Raw genomic sequence first — 21,145 nt, forward strand, 5'->3', positions numbered from 1 at the left:
AGATCCTTCATCTTGACTGATTATTGTGCCAGATCCTTCTTCTGGAGTGATGATAATGCCAGATCCTTCATCTTGACCGATTATGTCGCCAGATCCTTCTTTTGGAGTGATCACAATGCCAGATCCCTCATCTTGACCGATTATAGCGCCAGATCCTTCTTCTGGAGTGATGATAATGCCAGATCCTTCATCTTGACCGATTACAGAGCCAGATCCTTATTCTGGAGTGATGACAATGCCAGATCCCTGATCTTGACCGATTACAGAGCCAGATCCTTCTGGAGTGATGACAATGCCAGATCCTTCATCTTGACCGATTATTGTGACAAATTCCTCGCCAGATCCTAATCCAGATCCTTCAAAAACTAAAAAATTCAATAGTTAGCAGCCATCAATTTCATAATTAGTTACTAAACAGCAAAAAAATATTAAAACTACAAAAGAACAAGCAGATTAGTATCCAAGAGCAACTTTGTGTGTTAAGGAACACAACGCGCTGGGGTTTATTCACGTGGGAAGAATTAGATTATAAAACAGCTCAATTGGGGATATTTATTAAAATTATCAGAGAGAGGGCATGAATTTACTAGTCTTTAAAAATGTCACTAATTGCAGCAAATGTATCACATTGGTGTATGTGCAACCATGGTAGAAATGCAAAAATTCAGCCATTTTGTTCCTTATGCCACTTCATAGATAGTGTGCACATGAACATCAAGTTAATATATATCACATTATAAATTTGTAATTACTTGTTAAATTATTACATTTGTTCTTAGCAGTAAACTATAATATATACAGTAATTATGTTTAGAATACTCTAAATATTATAATATATACTATTACGATTACAATACAGTTATATGAAAAAGTTTGGGCACCCCTATTAATCTTAAGCTTAATGTTTTATAAAAATTTGTGTTTTTGCAACTGCTATTTCAGTTTGATATATGTAATAACTGTTGGACACAGTAATGTTTCTGCCTTGAAATGAGGTTTATTGTACTAACAGAAAATGTGCAATCTGCATTCAAACAAAATTTGACAGGTGCATAAGTATGGGCACCCTTATCATTTTCTTGTTTTAAATACTCCTACCTACATTTTACTGACTTACTAAAGCACTTTTTTTGGTTTTGTAACCTCATTGAGCTTTGAACTTCAAAGCCAGGTGTATGCAATCATGAGAAAAGCTACTTAAAGTGGCCACTTGCAAGTTGTTCTCCTGTTTGAATCTCCTCTGAAGAGTGGCATCATAGGCTCCTCAAAACAACTGTCAAATGATCTGAAAACAAAGATTATTCAACATAGTTGTTCAGGGGAAGGATACAAAAAGCAGTCTCTGAGATTTAACCTGTCAGTTTCCACTGTGAGGAACATAGTAAGGAAATGGAAGAACACAGGGACAGTTCTTGTTAAGGCCAGAAGTGGAAGGCCAAGAAAAACATCAGAAAGGCAGAGAAGAAGAATGGTGAGGTCAGTCAAGGACAATCCTCAGACCACCTCCAGAGAGCTGCAGCATCAACTTGCTGCAGATGGTGTCACTGTGCATCGGTCAACTATACAACACACTTTGCACAAGGAGAAGCTGTATGGGAGAGTGATGCGAAAGAAGCCGTTTCTGCAAGCACGCCACAAACAGAGTCGGCTGAGGTATGCAAAAGCACATTTGGAGAAGCCAATTTCTTTTTGGAAGAAGGTCCTGTGGACCGATGAAACCAAGATTGAGTTGTTTGGTCATACAAAAAGGCGTTATGCATGGCGGCAAAAAAACACAGCATTCCAAGAAAAACACTTGCTACCCACAGTAAAATTTGGTGGAGGTTCCATCATGTTCATTGAACATCTGTGGGATCATTTGAAGGGGGCTCTCCATGCTCGGCGACCATCAAACTTAACTGAACTGGAAATGTTTTGTAAAGAGGAATGGTCAAAAATACCTTCATCCAGGATCCAGGAACTCATTAAAAGCTACAGGAAGCAACTAGAGGCTGTTATTTTTGCAAAAGGAGGATCTACTAAATATTAATGTCACTTTTCTGGTGAGGTGCCCATACTTATGCACATGTCAAATTTTGTTTGAATGCAGATTGCACATTTTCTGTTAGTACAATAAACCTCATTTCAAGGCAGAAACATTACTGTGTCCAACAGTTATTACATATATCAAACTGAAATAGCTGTTGCAAAAACATCAATTTTTATAAAACAATAAGCTTAAGATTAATAGGGGTGCCCAAACTTTTTCATATAACTGTATTATACTATTACTATTACCTATGGTAATGACCAATAGAATTATTGGAAAATAAGTTACACAATGTAAACTATCTACATTATGTGGAGGGCGACAATCGCAGAAGCCGTTCTTGTAGCAAGATTCATCAACAGATAGAAATATCTAACTGCTTGGTGTGTCCAAGAATGCTATCACACATAAAGACACATAATGCCGCCTAAGCTGTGCCCAAAGTAAGGTCTACCCAGGGATTCCCCATAGAAGAGTCTGTAATTAATACTGGAATTAAATGAACACATTGATGTTGGATTTATATTCTTACAGGATTACAACAATAGAGCATAAGATATTACCATACAAATATTACATATAATAAGAAGCAGTAAGAAGTCAGACAATAGATACATATAATGGAACATTGTGCATTTGAGTGTTTAATTAATTGAAGACATTGATGTTGGATTTAGATTCTTACAGGATTAAACCACTAGAGCATAAGATATTATGATATAACTATTACATATACTAAGAAGCTGTAAGAAATCAGACAATAGATAAAGGAACTGGACTTACGAGGTGCAGAAAATATGGGGGTCACGCAGCAGAGGAGGAGAAGGTAAGTGGCCTGCATGGTGGTCCTCGCTTCTGTATGACTACAGGTAAGAAGTGAGGAGCAGATGGAAGAGGCCTCTTTATATAGGACTGGGACACTACATTTGGGGGAGGGGTCAGTGGTAATAGCTCCGCCCCCTTGTATCTAATGTAAATGACACTAATGGTTACATAGTAACATCAGATCTGGTGGTTACACTTCACATTACACATCGTCATAGATTATTTTATTTAAGTAGTAATTTATATTATTTATATTGTTGGTGACTTTTGTAAGTTTCTTCTGTTTTCTTCTGAATATACGGAGATGTATTGTGTAGCTCCAGCAATGTAATGATCTGTATAATTTGATTACTTTAACAAATATATATATTAGACTAAAAAGCATCAGGGCCCCTGCACACTATAGTATTACAGATCTGTACAATACAGCGACGTCCATAGAAAGTAATAACCAATCCTGAATCTGAAGCCTCATTCCTATATTACTATACACTGCAAAATACAATCCTATAACACTACAATCCTATACACTCCATAATGGATAATGTCTACTGTATATATCCCCTAAGACAGACAGATTTCCCCACTATGTATAACAATGCGGATAAGGCGAACGATACAAAATCCATGGAAAATAACAATCTTTATTAGAGCATAAAAATATATAGATATACAATTAGAAGTGATACTGCACAAAGATTAGGAGGAGGAGGAGGATTGCAGCCCAGTTATAGTATAACAGAAGTAATGTGCATTTTATCCATAGTGGGCATAAACCAAAGTGGGACTAAGTAACCAAAATCATAAGTGCCCACTAGGTACACAATGAGAAAGATCAATCAAATGTGATCAAGTGGAAATGATGGAGATCGGGCAGCCACCCACAGCTTGATGCGTGTTTCACCTATCGCTTCCTCAGGGGGGCGTTGTCATATACTGCAAAACAAAAGCCCAATAATTGCAAAATATCCTACTAATACTTCCATTCTATTAGTCCAAAAAGTAAAAAGCCTATTTGGTACAATACTTCTATTCAACAAACACTCAATCAGGTCAAAGAAGTATAGATGCACAAGTTTGATAAAAAGATTTGGAACTTTTATTGAATTATTTAAAAGAAATTTATAAAACACACATAAAGGGGAAGTGAACCAATGAAGGTGCCTGCAGTGCTAGTAACAAGGGTAGTCAATCATTTATTCTGTTTAACAAGACTTACAAAAGGAGATCATATCAATGAACCCAGTGATAAATACATGAAGAATTAAATAAATAAATAAGTAAAAGGATCAGTATCCAAAATTCATTCATCTAGTAAGCATTAGTGGATAACAAGTACATACCTTAAAGTATCCAGCATAGATAAATGTAGTCAAAATGCCATGAAAGTATATATCTATAAATATGTCAATAGGTCATATAGAGAGAAGCCATAAAGCCCACAAGTGGTAGACAAGTGTCAATATAGGGCAAAGTCAATCATGGCCCACAAAATACAGATATATACTTTCATGGCATTTTGACTACATTTATCTATGCTGGATACTTTAAGGTATGTACTTGTTATCCACTAATGCTTACTAGATGAATGAATTTTGGATACTGATCCTTTTACTTATTTATTTATTTAATTCTTCATGTATTTATCACTGGGTTCATTGATATGATCTCCTTTTGTAAGTCTTGTTAAACAGAATAAATGATTGACTACCCTTGTTACTAGCACTGCAGGCACCTTCATTGGTTCACTTCCCCTTTATGTGTGTTTTATAAATTTCTTTTAAATAATTCAATAAAAGTTCCAAATCTTTTTATCAAACTTGTGCATCTATACTTCTTTGACCTGATTGAGTGTTACTCCCATTCTAGTAGCCACAATAACAACGTACAACTGAAGCAATAAAAAAATGCCTTTATTAAAAATAAATATAAAAACATAACAAAAGTAATTTCTAAAAATACCCATTAAATACCATGGGAAACAATTGAACTCCACAACAATAAATAAAGCTCATAGGATATGATGAAGGAGTCTATATATCATCTGATGTCTATACACATAGTATAGCACCTGCAGTATACAGGATAATATATGACTGGTATATGGTATACAGTGATTACAGAAGTCAGATATCATATACAGGATAATATGTGACTGTTATCTATTGTATAATTCCCAAATTTAACAGAAAGGAAAAAGGGACAAATTATTTGGCTTGCATAGTAGCAGAGTGCTTTGTGGAAAATTAATGACCATGCCTCGAACCATTTATTTCTATACAGATAAATGTACAAGGATGACCTGCATCTTCTAAAGCAGCAGAAGCCAAGGCATCCCGAAACAACTGCTGGGGTATCGGCCTGGGGGACATCCGTATACATAGCTAGTGTGACTGTGGATTAATTGATCTGTGATATACTGCAGTAACTGCACCTTAATCACAACATTTATTTAATCATCACACACTGGAATTACAAACCATGAGGGCTATGTCCTCATTAAAGAATACTGACACCTCGGATTGTTGTTGTTTTTTTTTTGTTTAATACAAATCACAAATCTACAGAATCCAGAAATGTAAAATCAACTATCTACCTAAGACTAGCATCCTCTGTAATCAAAACCTTCTACCCCCATCTTCAGGACTTCTCTTGTGCTGCAGCAGTTCTCTGGAATGCACTATCCCACAGAATATGGTTAATCTAACTATGCCCTGTTCTCCCTTCCGTAATTTTCTCCAGAATCTGGTCCCTTCACTCATCTGTATCCACAGCCTCCATGCACTCTACAGCTCCTTGTATCTGTACTTATACAGATTCTGGCTGATGACTGGTTCATGTAATGGTATTTGAATTCCCCTGTTTATAATAATCATGGCCGGACCATACATGACAAGCACCTTTTTATCTTTTGTGTCACTCCTATATCTTCATAGACTGTAAGCTTGTTAGCAGGGCCTTCACTCCTCTTAGTATGTCATGAATTATGTGATAATCTGTATTGTCTTATTCAGTTTGTACATGTCTCTACTAAATATAGAAATTAAATAAAAAATATTATTATATATAACTCTCTTTGGCCCCCTGTAGTACAATGTCTCTCTTTTTGGTCCTCATTTAGAATAAAGTCCCCTTCTTTGGCCACCATTTATCATAATGTTCCCCTTTTGCTCCCATGGTATGATGCCCCCCTTTTTAGACAAAATTTACAATAATGTCCCCTCTTGGGGCCCCCATTTAAAATAATGTCCCCCTCCTTGGACCCCAATTAAAATAATGTCTCCCTCTGTGGCCCCTACTTAGGACAATGCCCCCTTCTTTGGCCTTTGGCTCCTATTAGGTGTCAAGTATTATACATATATATATATATATATATATGTATATATATATATATATATATATATATATATATAAAAGTATGTAGACCACTCTTCTTTTGCAAACTGTCCCAGGTCTCCCATATGTGAAGTGTGTCTCCTCCCAAGAGCAATTTTAAGAGCAATTTAGATCCGGACTAAGCAATGAGTCCGGATCTAAATCCACAGGTGTTCAAAAGGATTTAGATCCGGACTCATTGCTGCCACTTCAGAACTCTCCAGCACTTTGCTCCCATCCATTTCTTGGTGCTTCTTGAAATATGTTTGGGGTAATTGTCCTGCTCGAAGTCCCATGACCTAGGACGCAAACCCAGCTTTCTGACAATAGACACTACATTGTGACCCAAAATCCTGTGGTAATCTTCAGATTTCATGATGCTTTGCACGCAGTCAAAGCAATGAGTGCCAGAGGCAACAAAACAACCCCAAAACATCTTTGAACGTCCACCATATATGACTGTAGGTACTGTGTTCTTTTCTTTGCAGTCCTCATTCCATTTTTGGTAAACAGTAGAATGATGTGCTTCACCAAAAAGCTCTATCTTGGTTTCATCTGTCCACAAGATGATTTCCCAAAAGGATTTAGGCTTACTCACGCACATATTGGTAAATTGTAGTCTAGCTTTTTTATGTATCTATGTCAGCAGTGGGGTCCTCCTGGGTCTCCTGCCATGGTGATTCATTTCATTCAAAAGACTACATATAGTTCACGCTGACACTGATGCACCCTGAGCATGCAGGACAGCTTGAATATCTTTGGAACTTGATTGGGGTTGCTTATCCACCATTTGGACTATCCTGCGTTGCAACCTTTCATCAATTTTTCTCGGCTGTCCACATCCAGAGAGATTAGCTACAGTGCCATGGGTTGTAAACTTCTTGATAATGTTGCGCACCATGGACAAAGGAACATCAAGATCTCTGGAGATTAATTTGTAACCTTGAGATTGTTGATATTTTTCAACAATTTTGGTTCTCAACTCCTCAGACAGTTCTCTTCTCCTCTTTGTGTTCTCCATGCTTAGTTTGGCACACACAGTCATACAATGCAAAGAATATGTAAATTTCTCACCTTTTTATCTGGTTTCAGGTATGATTTCATATTGCTCAAACCTGTTACTTGCCACAGGTGAGTTTGAATGAGCATCATATGCTTGAAACAAAGTTGTTTACCTACAACTTTGGAAAAGTGCCAACATTTTGGTTTGGCCCATTTTTGTGTGAAATTATGTCCAATTTGCCTTTTTTGTTTGTTTTTTTGTGTTGTTCCATTACATACAAATGAAATAAACATATCTATACCAACACATGTGTAATTACATTAATTTTCCAGGAGCAATACTTCATTTTCTGGAACAAATTCAAGGGTGAAAAACACTATGAAAAAAGCTTGAAATCTATGACGCTTTTTAACAATGGATAAAAGATGTTAAGTGTGTAAAGTGAGGGATCCTTTAAGCTTGGCCATGGACCCCCCGGGTCCACCCGGAGCCCCGGGGCCCCGGGCGGTAGCCCAGATTGCCCTCATTATAATCTGCCTATGGTCCTAAGTGTTCCCCGGATAGTGGCCCCGGAGCTGCGCTCACTGAGTGACAGGACACCGCTCCTGAGCTCAGCTTCGGGGCCCGCTCGCCGGAGCGGCTCATTCTCCTCGGCTCCTCAGCGTCAGCGGTCAGAGAATTACAGCTAGGGACACATAGGACATGTGAGTATAAGGATTTTATTATTTTCTTCTTATTTTACAATGGATCCCACTGATTCTGAGATTGTGTTTAGTGACATATTGTACTTCATGATAGTGGTAACCAATTTTGATACGACAATTTGGTGAAAATTTTGATAATTTTGCAATTTTCAAACTTTTAATTCCAGAGAGTTATGTCACACAAAATAGTTAATAAATAACATTTCTCATATGTTTACTTTACATCAGCACAATTTTTAAAACATTTTTTTTGTTAGGAAGTTAGAAGGTTTAAAAGTTGACCAGCGATTTCTAATTTTTCCAACAAAATTTACAAAACCATTTTTTTAGGGACCACATCACATTTGAAGTGACTTTGAGGGGCCTTTATAACAGAAAATACCCAAAAGGAACTAAAGCAATGTGGAAAGAAAAATGAACATTTTACTTTTTTTCACAAAAATTTTACTATAGCCCCAATTTTTTTATTTTCACAAGGGTAACAAGATAAAATGAACCACAAAATTTGTTGTGTAATTTCTACTGAGCATGTTGATACCCCATATGTGGGGGAAAACTATTGTTTGGGCACATGACAGGGCTCGGAAGGGAAGGAGCACCGTTTCGACTTTTTGAACGCAAAAAAGACTGAATGCCATATCACCATATTAAAATGAATGCCGTAATGTCATTACGAAAACAAAATGCCATATGAAAAAAGTGGATGCCATATCACATTTGGAGAGCCCCTGACATGCGAAAACAGCAGAAACCCCCCACAAGTGATAGCGTGACGTCTCTTACTCGAAAAAGCCCTTTTCTTTACCCTGGGAGATGGGGGACTCGGAGTCGGGTCCTGTGATGGAGAGATGGGGTGCAGCCGTGGCCCGGACCCGACCCGTGCTCAGGGCCGTCACATTAAAAGAGATGGTGTGGGCTTATCCGGGTTGAGTGGCTGATTTACGACTACGCCACCTGTGGCACCTGGTGAAGGCCACCAGCGCCGCTGCAGTCCGCTGAGGCATAGTGTTACGGCGGCCAGAGTTATTACTACTCCCCACAGGCGGAGCAAGGCCTCAGGGCAGAGGGACAGGAAGGATGAAGGGGGTAGAAGTGGAGGAAGAATGGATGCCACGTCGCGCGGTATAGCGCAGAATAAACAGTCCGGAGGCCATAGGGGTGAACTTCCAAGGCTTTACTCACATTAGAGATGGCAGAAGGAAGGCAACTCCCTGATCCCCACGGAGTCCTGCAGTCACCAGGGATGGGGGTCCGACAACCTCCGAGCAAGTCCAGCATTCAATCGGGACCCCGCACCAGAGTGTTCCTGAACTACAGACCGTATCCTCTCCTGTCTGTGTGTGTAGATAGGCCGGGTCTCCCTCTGAACTCCTCTCAGAACAAGGGCACGGGTGGCAGCTCCGCTCCTTCCGATACCCGATGGGATCCTCTGGGCCTACCAGGCTTTACCAACCAGGACATGGAGAAGCAAGGTCGGGTGTCGGGGCCGGTACCCCTCTTGCAGCCGGACTCCCTCTGAATATATCAGATGGTGAGGACAGGTGGCGTACACTGCTCCGTCTGCATCCTCCCCAGGATCCATTAGCTGTGGAGCTACACTCTTAAGCTCCGGGCCTTCTTGGTCGTGGTCCTTGACCGGGTGGAGACATTCCTCGTCTGCAACCTGCCCCTCGTCCCAAGGCTGGGGTATGAGGGCTGTGTCTCCATCCACTGCAGGTCCACACAGGATCCACGTTCAGGATGGGAGATCACAATACCTCACAGTAATTAACAGCACAAAGACCAAAACCAAAGATGGCTTTTTATTAAATATGAAATTTAAAGTGTCACTAAATTGTAAGTCCTCAACCCTCACCCACTAACTGGTTCCCCTCACTCTTGGTTCCCCAGTCTCCCTGTAACCAGGAGGGCAGCACCTGGTGCATACTAGCCCCCTCTGGTGGAGAAATGTGGTGTTGGATGCAAAGGTTGGGTCCCGACCATCACGCTGTTCTTACCTCGGAGGAGGAACACTACACTCCATTACAGAAGTGCAGCATCCCTGTGGCGGTCGAACCTTCAGGGGCGCCACAGTTCTACAGTGGGATGTGCTACATAATGAAGTTTCTCTTAAGGGGCACTTGGAAGATGTCCTTATCACCCCGGTCAGTAAAATCTTTATAGTGGTGGCAGGATGAGCCTAACCTATCTCGAGGGGTTCCCTGGGTACTTAGGGTCACTAGAACAATTACCACAGATGCGAGTCCGAGAGGGTGGGGAGCCCATCTGGGAGATATGGTAGCCCAGGGGACCTGGTCAGATATTGAAAAGGGTCTCTCCTCCAATTCAATAGAACTTCTGGCGGTAGACAAGGCGGTGAATAATTTCTTACCTTTCCTTCAGGGCCAGAATGTAAAGATCCTCTTGGATAATCTAGTTGCGGTAGCATATGTGAACCACCAGGGGAATACATGGTCAAGATCGCTGATGAGAGTGACAGATCATCTCTTCCAGATTACAGAAAGTCACCTCCTTTCCCTGATGGCCCTCCATATAATGGAAAAAGAAAACATGAGAGCAGATTTCCTAAGCTGCTATCCTCTGATGCAAGGGGAATGGGAACTAAATCAAGGAATTTTTACCCAAATAGCCGAAGATGGGAGGGCCTCCGGTCAGGTAGATCCGTTTGCCACAAAACTAAATCGGAAGACAAAGATCTTGTGTTCCCTAAATCCTCTAGCTGTGGACGCTTTCCTGATATGTTGGTATTTCAGCCTGGCGAATGACTCCTCCCCCCCTGGTTGGCTGTTCTTCTCATGGTAATAAGAAAGATCAGGGAGGAGAAGGCCAGGGTTCTGCTGATCGCACCCTTTTGGCCCAGGAGGCCCTGGTTCTCATGCCTGAGGAACATGTCCATCTCTGATCCTTGGGTTCTTCCAGAGATTCCATATCTCCTTCTCCGGGGTCCGATATTCCATCCTCAAGCAACTGGCCTCCACTTGACGGTGTGGAACTTGAAAGGACACTGCCAAATCAGAAAGGTTTTTCCAAAGGTCTAGTAACCATCCTGCACAGCAGAAAACCTGTTACAACCCAGATTTATGCCACAAGTTGGAGAAAGTTTTTGTCTTTCTCTGGTTCTGAGGTTGATGGGGAAGGGGTGCCAATAGGACAAATCTTTGGAGTTTTTACAAAAAGGTCTTGAACTAGGGTTATCCACCAGCACCGTTAAAGTACAGATTTCTGCCTTGGGTGCCCTATATAGCTGTGATGTAGCTTGTAGCTACTGGGTTTCTCGGTTCATTAAGGCAGCTTTTAGATCTAGACTCATTATTAAAAGCAGCTTGGTTCCCTGGGATTTAAATTTGGTTCTAAAGGCCTTGACTAGCTCGCCGTTTGAGCTAATAGTCAGCAACCCTTAAATCCCTCTCTCTTAAGACCGCTTTAATATCTTTAACCTCGGCCAGGAGCATTAGTGACATCCAGACCCTGTCTATGGCCTCGCCGTTTACTCAAATTCTGGATGATAGGCAGGATCTGGTCTAAAAATCACTCTCTCTCCCTAAGGTAGCTACTCGTTTCCACAGACTTCAGGAAGTCCTCCTACCCTCCTTTTGTCCACATCCTAGTAACCAGAAAGAGGTGGAGTTACATACGTTAGAAGTGAGGAGATGTGTGGTTAGGTATTTCTCTATCATATACAGTATAGACCAAAAGTTTGGACACACCTTCGCATTTAAAGATTTTTCTGTATTTTCTTGACTATGGAAATTGTACATTCACACTGAAGGCATCAAAACTATGGATTAACACATGTGGAATTATATATTTAACAAAAAAAGTGTGAAACAACTGGGTTCAGGTCTGGTGACTGTGGAGGCCAGGTTATCTGGCATAGCACCCCATCACTCTCCTTCTTGGTCAAATAGCCCTTACACAGCCTGGAGGTGTGTTTGGGGTCATTGTCCTGTTGAAAAATAAATGATGGTCCAACTAAACGCAAACCAGATGGAATAGCATGCCGCTGCAAGATGCTGTGGTAGCCATGCTGGTTCAGTATGCCTTCAATTTTGAATAAATCCCCAACCGTGTCACCAGCAAAGCACCCCCACACCATCACACCTCCTCCTCCATGCTTCACGGTGGGAACCAGGCATGTAGAGTCCATCCGTTCACCTTTTCTGCGTCGCACAAAGACACGGTGGTTGGAACCAAAGATCTCAAATTTGGACTCATCAGACCAAAGCACAGATTTCCACTGGTCTAATGTCCATTTCTTGTGTTCTTTAGCCCAAACAAGTCTCTTCTGCTTTTTGCCCGTCCTTAGCAGTGGTTTCCTAGCAGCTATTTTACCATGAAGGCCTGCTGCACAAAGTCTCCTCTTAACAGTTGTTGAAGAGATGTGTCTGCTGCTAGAACTCTGTGTGGCATTGAACTGGTCTCTAATCTGAGCTGCTGTTAAACTGCGATTTCTGAAGCTGGTGACTCGGATAAACTTATCCTCAGAAGCAGAGGTGACTCTTGGTCTTCCTTTCCTGGGGCGGTCCTCATGTGAGCCAGTTTCTTTGTAGCGCTTGATGGTTTTTGCAACTGCACTTGGGGACACTTTCAAAGTTTTCCCAATTTTTCGGACTGACTGACCTTCATTTCTTAAAGTAATGATGGCCACTCGTTTTTCTTTACTTAGCTGCTTTTTTCTTGTCATAATACAAATTCTAACAGTCTGTTCAGTAGGACTATCAGCTGTGTATCCACCAGACTTCTGCACAACACAACTGATGGTCCCAACCCCATTTATAAGGCAAGAAATCCCACTTATTAAACCTGACAAGGCATACCTGTGAAGTGAAAACAATGTCCGGTGACTACCTCTTGAAGCTCATCAAGAGAATGCTAAGAGTGTGCAAAGCAGTCATCAAAGCAAAAGGTGGCTACTTTGAAGAACCTAGAATATAAGACATATTTTCAGTTGTTTCACACTTTTTTGTTAAGTATATAATTCCACATGTGTTAATTCATAGTTTTGATGCCTTCAGTGTGAATGTACAATTTTCATAGTCATGAAAATACAGAAGAATCTTTAAATGAGAAGATGTGTCCAAACTTTTGGTCTGTACATCTAGCGGCGAGGAAGTGCCAGAAGGGCTGAAGGCTCATCCCACCCCACCCCTCCTGGGCTGAGAAGACAGGTGTCTCGATAGAAGACATATGTAAGGCTGCTACCTGGTCCTGTCCCTCTACATTCCATAGACACGATAGGTTAGATATGGGTGTATCGGCTGACCTCACCTTTGGGAGAAGAGTGTTCCAGGCTGTGGTCCTTCAATAGATTACTTCATCTCTGTAATTCTCTCGTGGTGCTGTCATGGTCGACCGATAAAATCTTAAATTACATACCGGTAATGGAATTTTTTGGAGACCATGACAGCACCCTTATATTTCCTCCTTTCACGTTTGTGGGAACACTCCCCTTTTATTAATTATAATATCACACTCAATAGGTGTCGTCTGGTATGGCAATTTTGTGATTGTTTGCTGTGTTTATTAACCTGGCGGTCCTCTCAATGCTCTGTAATCCCAACTGAGGCGGGAGAGAGGTGGCGCCCTTTTAAGCCTGTAGGTTTCCTCTCCTTGGTGGGCGGATCCCCTCTCTCGTGGTGCTGTCTCTGAAAAATCCCGTTACCGGTAAGTAACTTACGACTATACATTTGATGGAGCAATCAAAAAGTTGTACCCCAAAATGGTATTAAAAACGGTCTTAGAAAATTGAAACACAAGCCAAACAATTTGTTTGCAAAGTTTAGAATTTTTTAAAAGCAGTAAAATGTTTTCGTTTTCTTCTGCACCATTTCACTTTATTTGGAATTCATTGCCCTTTTTTTTCTATATGTTGCACAGTAAAGTGAATGGCGTCTTTCAAAAATGCTGTAATTTTGTCCCACAAAGTACACCTCAACCCTGCTGTATTGAATAGTGTCTGTGTTATTCACTATGTGATATGTGTTTTTTTATTGTATACTAATGTATAGTGACTAGTGATGATTGAGCGTGTTCTATGAACCCATTCAGCGAGCACACTGTCTAACAGCCGTGACACTTGCAGGCACGGCGACCTTAAAAGAAATGCAGAGCATGCCAAAATACTCGGTGAGCACCTGAGCGTGCTCGCCGAAGGGGTTGATAGAACACACTCGATCATCACTAATAGTGACCAGATGCCTCTAAGGAATCTTTTTTGGCCTCTGTTTTACTGGTGCTTGAAGTGCAAATTTTTGTAGCTCTAATGATTAAGTAATATGCAACTATGTGAACTGCAATTGCCAATTAACAATTTAAGGGTATCCATCAGATATACCCCTCCCTCCAATTCCCATTCATGACCATGCAGGATTTGGAAAGCTAAATCCATAGACACCTCTATATCTTTTATCTGTTGCTGCATTTCTGAGTGCTCTGGGTGTAACGGAGCACTAACCAAGCCTCAGCCTTCCAAGGTTGCTTCCCTGCCCAGCACCAGCCTCTTTATCTTGATTGATAGCTCACTGTCAGTTTTTTGGGACGTCAGGCACCAAGCAAGGAAAATCAGTGAGCTAGACACTAGCACTGGGAACTTTCCCTCCGTACATAAACAAAACATAAACCAAAAAAAAAGCAATTTGGCACGTTACTTAATTTATGTAGATTTATAGAATGAAATGTTGGATTTCGTACGAGCTCGATCCATGTTTTTCACAGAACTCATATCTATTATAGTCTAGGGCTGTTCACATATTTCTGTGGACCGCGTATTTTTCACCGAAACACATTGACCTGTCGGACTTTGATCCAAATCAAAGTTTAGAGCTTCTCGGATGCAAAACAAAGCTGATGAAAGTCTGAATGAGGCCTTACTCTATTATTTATTTTTTAAGCAGCGTTCATTCCAGGCTGTTGTACACATGAAGAGGGTTTACACACCTAAAATACATATATAAAACACAGAAACAAGCTACCATTGACAGACTAGTATGGAGGGAGACACGGCCACTACGATCTAACAGTGTGGATTCTGGTATCTCGCTCCTTCCCTCAGGGTGTATTCCAAAAGCCTCCTCCAATAAGCAAGTTCTGGACAAGCTGCAGGTGGAGAGGGAGCGCGGGATTACGGTGAAGGCCCTGACTGTGTCTCTGTTTTACACTTACGAGGGAAAGAAGTATCTCCTGAACCTGATCAACACTCCGGTGAGTGTGACGTTTCTTCTTGATTTGTTTCTCTGTGGTCTTGTTGCGGATGTTCAACTGGTCACGGCGGTCGCGTGACCTGTCACATAACTAAATGATGTCATGGAAGGTCCTTTCACACCACCGCGAGCCGTACAAGAGACCGGACGCAGTGGAGAAAAGACCGGGGGCCATCAGAAGGTAAGTATAATGTTATTTTCTCCAATTCCCTCCATGACAGCACACCTGGAGGTAGCCTCCCCATCCTAATTAGGGACAGGAAAACAAGAGGTTAAATAGCCCCTTCCCGCTACAATCCCCAGTGTTTTCCTGTCCCTATGGGATGAAGAGGTTACCTGGGGTGCCTGCAGCCGGCAAGCAGGGCCCTATTAAATTTACCTGCCGGGCTGCAGGGAGCGATCGCCTCCGACCTTCCTTCCTTTGCAGCTCCCGTGTCTCCTTGAGAGCGGGACCCCCCACACACACACTCGCCTGCGTGTAAAGCCGAGTAGGGTTTTGGGGGCTGGGGGCCTCCTGTAGCTCCCCGGCCGGAGTCTCCTCTGTCCTCCATGGCGGCGTGCCGGAAGTCAGGCTTTTGGCCAGCGGGACGTCACTTCTAGTGCGTTCCACCGTGGAACGCATGGGGCCGCGGCCGGAAATTCAAAAGGAGAAGCCGCGGTTTGCCCTGAAAATGAGGATCCTTCACCAGATAGATGAAAATTTGGCACTGGATCTCGGTCTCCCCTATAAAAGACCCAGATGAGAAGACTCCATTAAGGTAGGACAGAATATTCTGCTACTATGGAGGGTGCTGTTCCAAAGCCTGCGTCTGCAGAGTCCAGCGCTAACCCGGCCCCAGTAAGTACTAGGTCCTAGGTTATTCCCCACTCTCTTTTGAGCAGGATCCTAAATATATTTTAAATCTCCCCTTTTTTTATTTTTAATTTAGGGAGACAAGGATCCGGCACCGACAGTGGGAGAAAGCACTACAGTTCGCAAATGTGCCATCTGTATAAAAAAGCTGGCTTCAGGGCATAAGAAACCCCTCTGCTGGAAATGCACTGACAACATTGTGAAGGAAGAACAGCCTTCCCTTATGGAAGAAGTCAGGGGAATGGTTCGGCAGGAAATACAATCTTCCCTAGCCTCCTTCTCACAAGCCAGAGCTGAAGGTCCATCTCCCCCCAAAAGGAGAAAATATACGGTTAGGGAGACCTCTGATTCAGAATTAGGGTCTATGGAGGAACCGGAAGAAGGGGTCCTAAGTGAAGATCATGAGGAAGATAGGAAATATTATTTTTCGTCTGAGAATATGGAGGAATTGTTGTCGCAGGTGAGAGACACGATGCAGGTGGAAGAGGAGAAGGAAACCCGTACAGTTCAGGATGAAATGTTTGGCGGTCTAAAATCCAAGAAGAAGGTAGTGTTCCCTGTGCATGACAACATTTGGAGTCTTATTTTGGATGAATGGGAGTCACCTGAGAAAAGGCTTAGTATGGCAGGAGAAATGAAGGATAGATTCCCTCTAGATGAAAAGGCGGCTAAGCTATGGATGGAAGTCCCGAAGGTTGATGTACAGGTGGCAAGGGTTGCGAAGAAAACAACCCTTCCCTTTGAAGACTCGTCACAGCTCAAAAATCCTATGGATAGGAAGATGGACAGCCTTTTAAGGAAGGCATGGGAAACATCGGCGGCTTCACTGAAGACTAATATCGCTTCAACTTGTGTAGCTCGTTCCATGTTCCTCTGGCTCCAACAACTAGAGGAACATCTCTGGAAAGGTACCACTCAAGAGGACCTCCTAGCATCTCTTCCTTTTCTGCAGAAGGCCACTGGATTCCTAGCGGATGCCTTGGAGGAGTCGGTCAAGATTGCGGCAAGATCGGCAGCATTATCAAATTCTATGAGAAGAGCTCTGTGGTTGAAGATGTGGAGTGGGGACAACGCATCAAAATCTAAGCTTTGTTCCATTCCATTTAAAGGAGAGTATATGTTTGGGGCGGTGCTAGACGAGTTGTTGGAGAAAGCATGAGACAAGAAGAAGTCTCTGCCAGAGCCAAAGAATCCAAAAAGTTTCAGAAAGAGACCATTTCTTCTCCCTCAACAACAACAGCAGCAAGCATTTCAGTACAGAGGCAAGGGTAAAACTGGTCGCTGGAGTTACACAAAAGGGGGAAGAGGTAGGAATATCTTTCAAGGTTCTAGGCAGGACAGACAATGACGCCAAGAAGGTAGGAGGCAGAATTGCAAGCTTCCTTCCTCAATGGCAGCTTATTGATTGGAAAAGGATTTGTCGTGGCAACAGTAGACCAGCCAGAGGCTTACTACCATGTGCCAATTCATCCGGATTACAGAAAATTTCTCAGATTTGCTGTAACTCAGAACCGAGAGGTACTTCATTTTCAATTCAATGTACTTCCCTTCGGCATTTCGTCAGCACCCCGCCTGTTTACAAAGATCATGGCAGAGGTAGTAGGTTTATCTAAGGAAACTGAATATCTGCATCGTCCCATATTTAGACAATTTTTTGGTGATGGTTCCCTCGGTTTCAAGTTTGGAAAGAGACCTCCAGATGACCCTCCAGATCCTGGAATCCTTGGGATGGTTGATAAACTACCAAAAGTCAGATCTGATTCCCTCCACCAGGAAGACCTCCTTGGCAATTCTCCTGGATTCTCAGCAACAAGCCTCTTTTCTGCCAAAAGAGAAGCAGATTCAGTTGAGGTCGAAAGTTTATGCACTAAAGAACCAGAGAGGAGTGTCATTAAGATTCGCCATGTCCGTCCTCGGGTCCATGACCTCATTTATTTAGGCGGTACCTTGGGCTCAAGCGCATTCAAGGGTCCTTCAAAACTACATCCTTTCCTGTTGGGACAGATCTCCAAGTTCCCTCTCCAACAGAATTCATCTGCCAGAGAAGGTGAAAGCATCTTTAAATTGGTGGCTCTGTCCAGGAAATCTGGAGAAAAGTTCAGCATGGATTCAACTTCCCTTGTTATCCGTCAAAACAGACGCAAGCAAAAGAGGATGGGGAGCAGTAGTCTCCCACGTGGCCTTCCAAGGGGTCTGGTCGCAAGAAATAGCAGAGCAGTACTCAAACTTAAGAGAAATGAAAGTGGTGGAAGAAACCCTATGGGCAGCCACTACTGTGCTTCAGGGGTCGAATGTCAGAGTCTACTCGGACAATATGACAACTATAGTCCACTTGAGACATCAGGGAAGTACAAGAAACAGGAGGTTACAGATGATCTCCGAAAGGATCTTCCACTGGGCGGAGCATAATCTACTATCCTTATCGGCTCTGCATCTGAGGGGCTCCGACAACTATCATGCAGATCTTCTGAGCAGAAAATACATTCATCCAGGGGAGTGGAGCATGAACTCGAAGATATTTCAGATGATTGTTCAAAAGTGGGAATACCCAGATGTGGACCTGTTTGCGAACCAGGAAAACGCAAAAGTAAGAGCCTTTTTCTCTTTGAAACCCGAGGATTCAGCAACCGGGATAGATGCATTCGCTCACCCTTGGAAAGTTGGGCTCGCTAATGCTTTTCCCCTGATTCTGTTAATACCAAGGACTTTACAAAAAATCAGGTCGGAAGGGCTCAAGACTATCCTAATAGCTCCAATGTGGCCAAAAAGAGCATGGTTCGGAACATTGAGCAGTCTAAGAATGGATGATCCATTGATGCTTCCTCGAATCCACGATCTGCTGCATTAGGGCCAGATTTTCCATCCGGCCCCTCAGAATTTGGCTCTAGCAGCTTGGCTTCTGAGACCGCCCTCTGAAAAGCCAGAGGCTTCTCAGTACAGGTGATCCAAATGTGGCGCCCTGCTGTGCATTGGTGTCACAGAACCCAGAAGGGTGCATGGATGGATTTCTCCACAAGAGGCCCTCACTAGATACAAACACCTCTACCTTCCAACTCATACCAGCAGAGGGAGCCCAGATAGGGATATATATAGGGAAGGTGGAGCCAGGCAGCTCAGTTGATTAGTGAGTGCTCAGAGTCAGAGCAGAGCAGGCAGGCTGAGAGAGAGCCTGAGAGCGTGCCGACACTCAGATAGCGGTGAAGACGCAGCACGTCAGCTGCCTAGTAGTGAGGGCCCCGAGTGTGGCCGACGGCAAGGAGAAAAAGGGGAGTGAAACCAAGGGGGCAGAGGAGCACAATAAGCTCACCCCATTATATCTACCGGACACCGGATCCGCGCCTACAGGGACCCTTTACACCCAGTGGGGACAACCGGAATCCCAGGAGGACTACAAGTCCCTGACAAACCTGAAGGCTAGACACACACAGGATCAGGAACCACGAAGGCCCCGACGTCCAGGGAAAGTGGTTACCAACCAGAGGTCCTATTTCTGAGCATCTGGTGAAGTAAAAGCAGGACACATAAGCTAGGCCCAGTTGCAGGCTGGCCAGGAGCATACATAGGGACAGACACGGATCAGGAGGCCCTATACCTGCTCCCTGGGGAGAAGTCCAAAAGTGCGCCCTTCATCTGGAGTACCCTGGACCGTACCTAACAGCTGTACCAGTAAAGGAAATGAAGCAAATCCCCTGTCTCTGTCCGTTACTCCTGCTGTGCCATCGCTTTCCCTGCACCACAATGCTCAGCGCAACCTGCATCATTTATACTGCCCTGAGGCCTGCTCCACCTGTGGGGAGCCGTTCCATCTCAAGCTGTCCTGACATCTGCCTCAGAGGACTGTTGCAGCGCTGGTGATCCTCACCAGACACCACAGGTGGCGTCACAACAAATTCCCTACAAATAATTCCTTTTGGCACTGACCGCCCTGGGCCAGCCACCGCGATAATCCCCGCAGGCAGTCTTAGGCCCGGCTGCCGGGTGCCCCGCGACACCCCTGGGGGCGAGTCACATACACTGCAGAAAAGCAGAAAACCAGTCACAATTTCCATCTATGGAAAAATCTAGAAAGCTTTCAAGCTATGGTATGAGCCTCGTCCATTAGATCCCTTTCGGCCTGACGTGGCCAGAATCTTGGATTTCCTACAGAACGGTCTGTCTAAAGGATTAAGACCAAGCACGCTGAAGGTCCAAGTCTCGCCTTTAAGTTCCTATTTTGATACTGATTTGGCCCAAAACAGATGGATTAAGAGGTTCATGATAGCTGCTTCTTGGATTAATCCAACAAGAGCTAAAATAGTTCCACCTTGGGATCTCAATGTAGTTCTTAGAGGCCTAACTATGCATCCTTTCGAGCCAATAGCCGAGGCACACATAGACAAATTGTCTTGGAAAGCGGCATTGCTTATAGCTCTGACTACAGCCAGAAGAGTGAGTGAAATCCAAGCCCTGTCTATCAGAGAGACTTATTGTCGTATTTTGGAGGACAGGATCATCCTCCAGTTGGATCCTTCTTTTCTACCTAAAGTGTCGTCTAATTTTCATATGTCTCAGCCAATAATTCTTCCGTCATTCTGTCAAAATCCATCAAATAGCAAGGAAGAAGAATTTCACGCGTTGGATGTAAGAAGGACTATAATCCGCTATTTGAGGCAGACTGAAACCTGGAGGAAGGATCAGAACCTATTTGTCCAATATGGAAGCCCCAATAAAGGAAAGAAAATTGCAAAAATATGCTAGCAAATTGGATTAAGAAAGCAATTTGTGAAACATACATAGTTCAAGATTTGCCTCCTCTGAAATCCTTGAAAGCTCTTTCTACTAGAGCTATGTGGGTCTCCTGGGCGGAAAAAACTAGTGCATCCATTGAGCAGATTTGCAGGGCAGCTACATGGTCGTGTGTCCATACCTTTGCTAAACATTATAGACTAGATGTAATATCTAATAGAGACTTAGCATTTGGAAGGAAAGTCCTTCAGGCTGTTGTCGCTCCCTAAAATTCATTCTTTGGTATTACTCCAGGTGTGCTGTCATGGAGGGGATTGGAGAAAATAGAATTAGACTTACCAGTAATTCGGTTTCTAAGACCCTCCACAACAGCATGGGTAGTTCCCTCCATTTCTTTGATTGGAAAAATCCTTAGTGTTAATAAATATTTAG

Source organism: Phyllobates terribilis, unplaced genomic scaffold, assembly GCF_046119375.1.
Source record: "Phyllobates terribilis strain yellow unplaced genomic scaffold, ASM4611937v1 Scaffold_244__1_contigs__length_2968133, whole genome shotgun sequence".
In the NCBI taxonomy this organism is placed as follows: Eukaryota; Metazoa; Chordata; class Amphibia; order Anura; family Dendrobatidae; genus Phyllobates; species Phyllobates terribilis.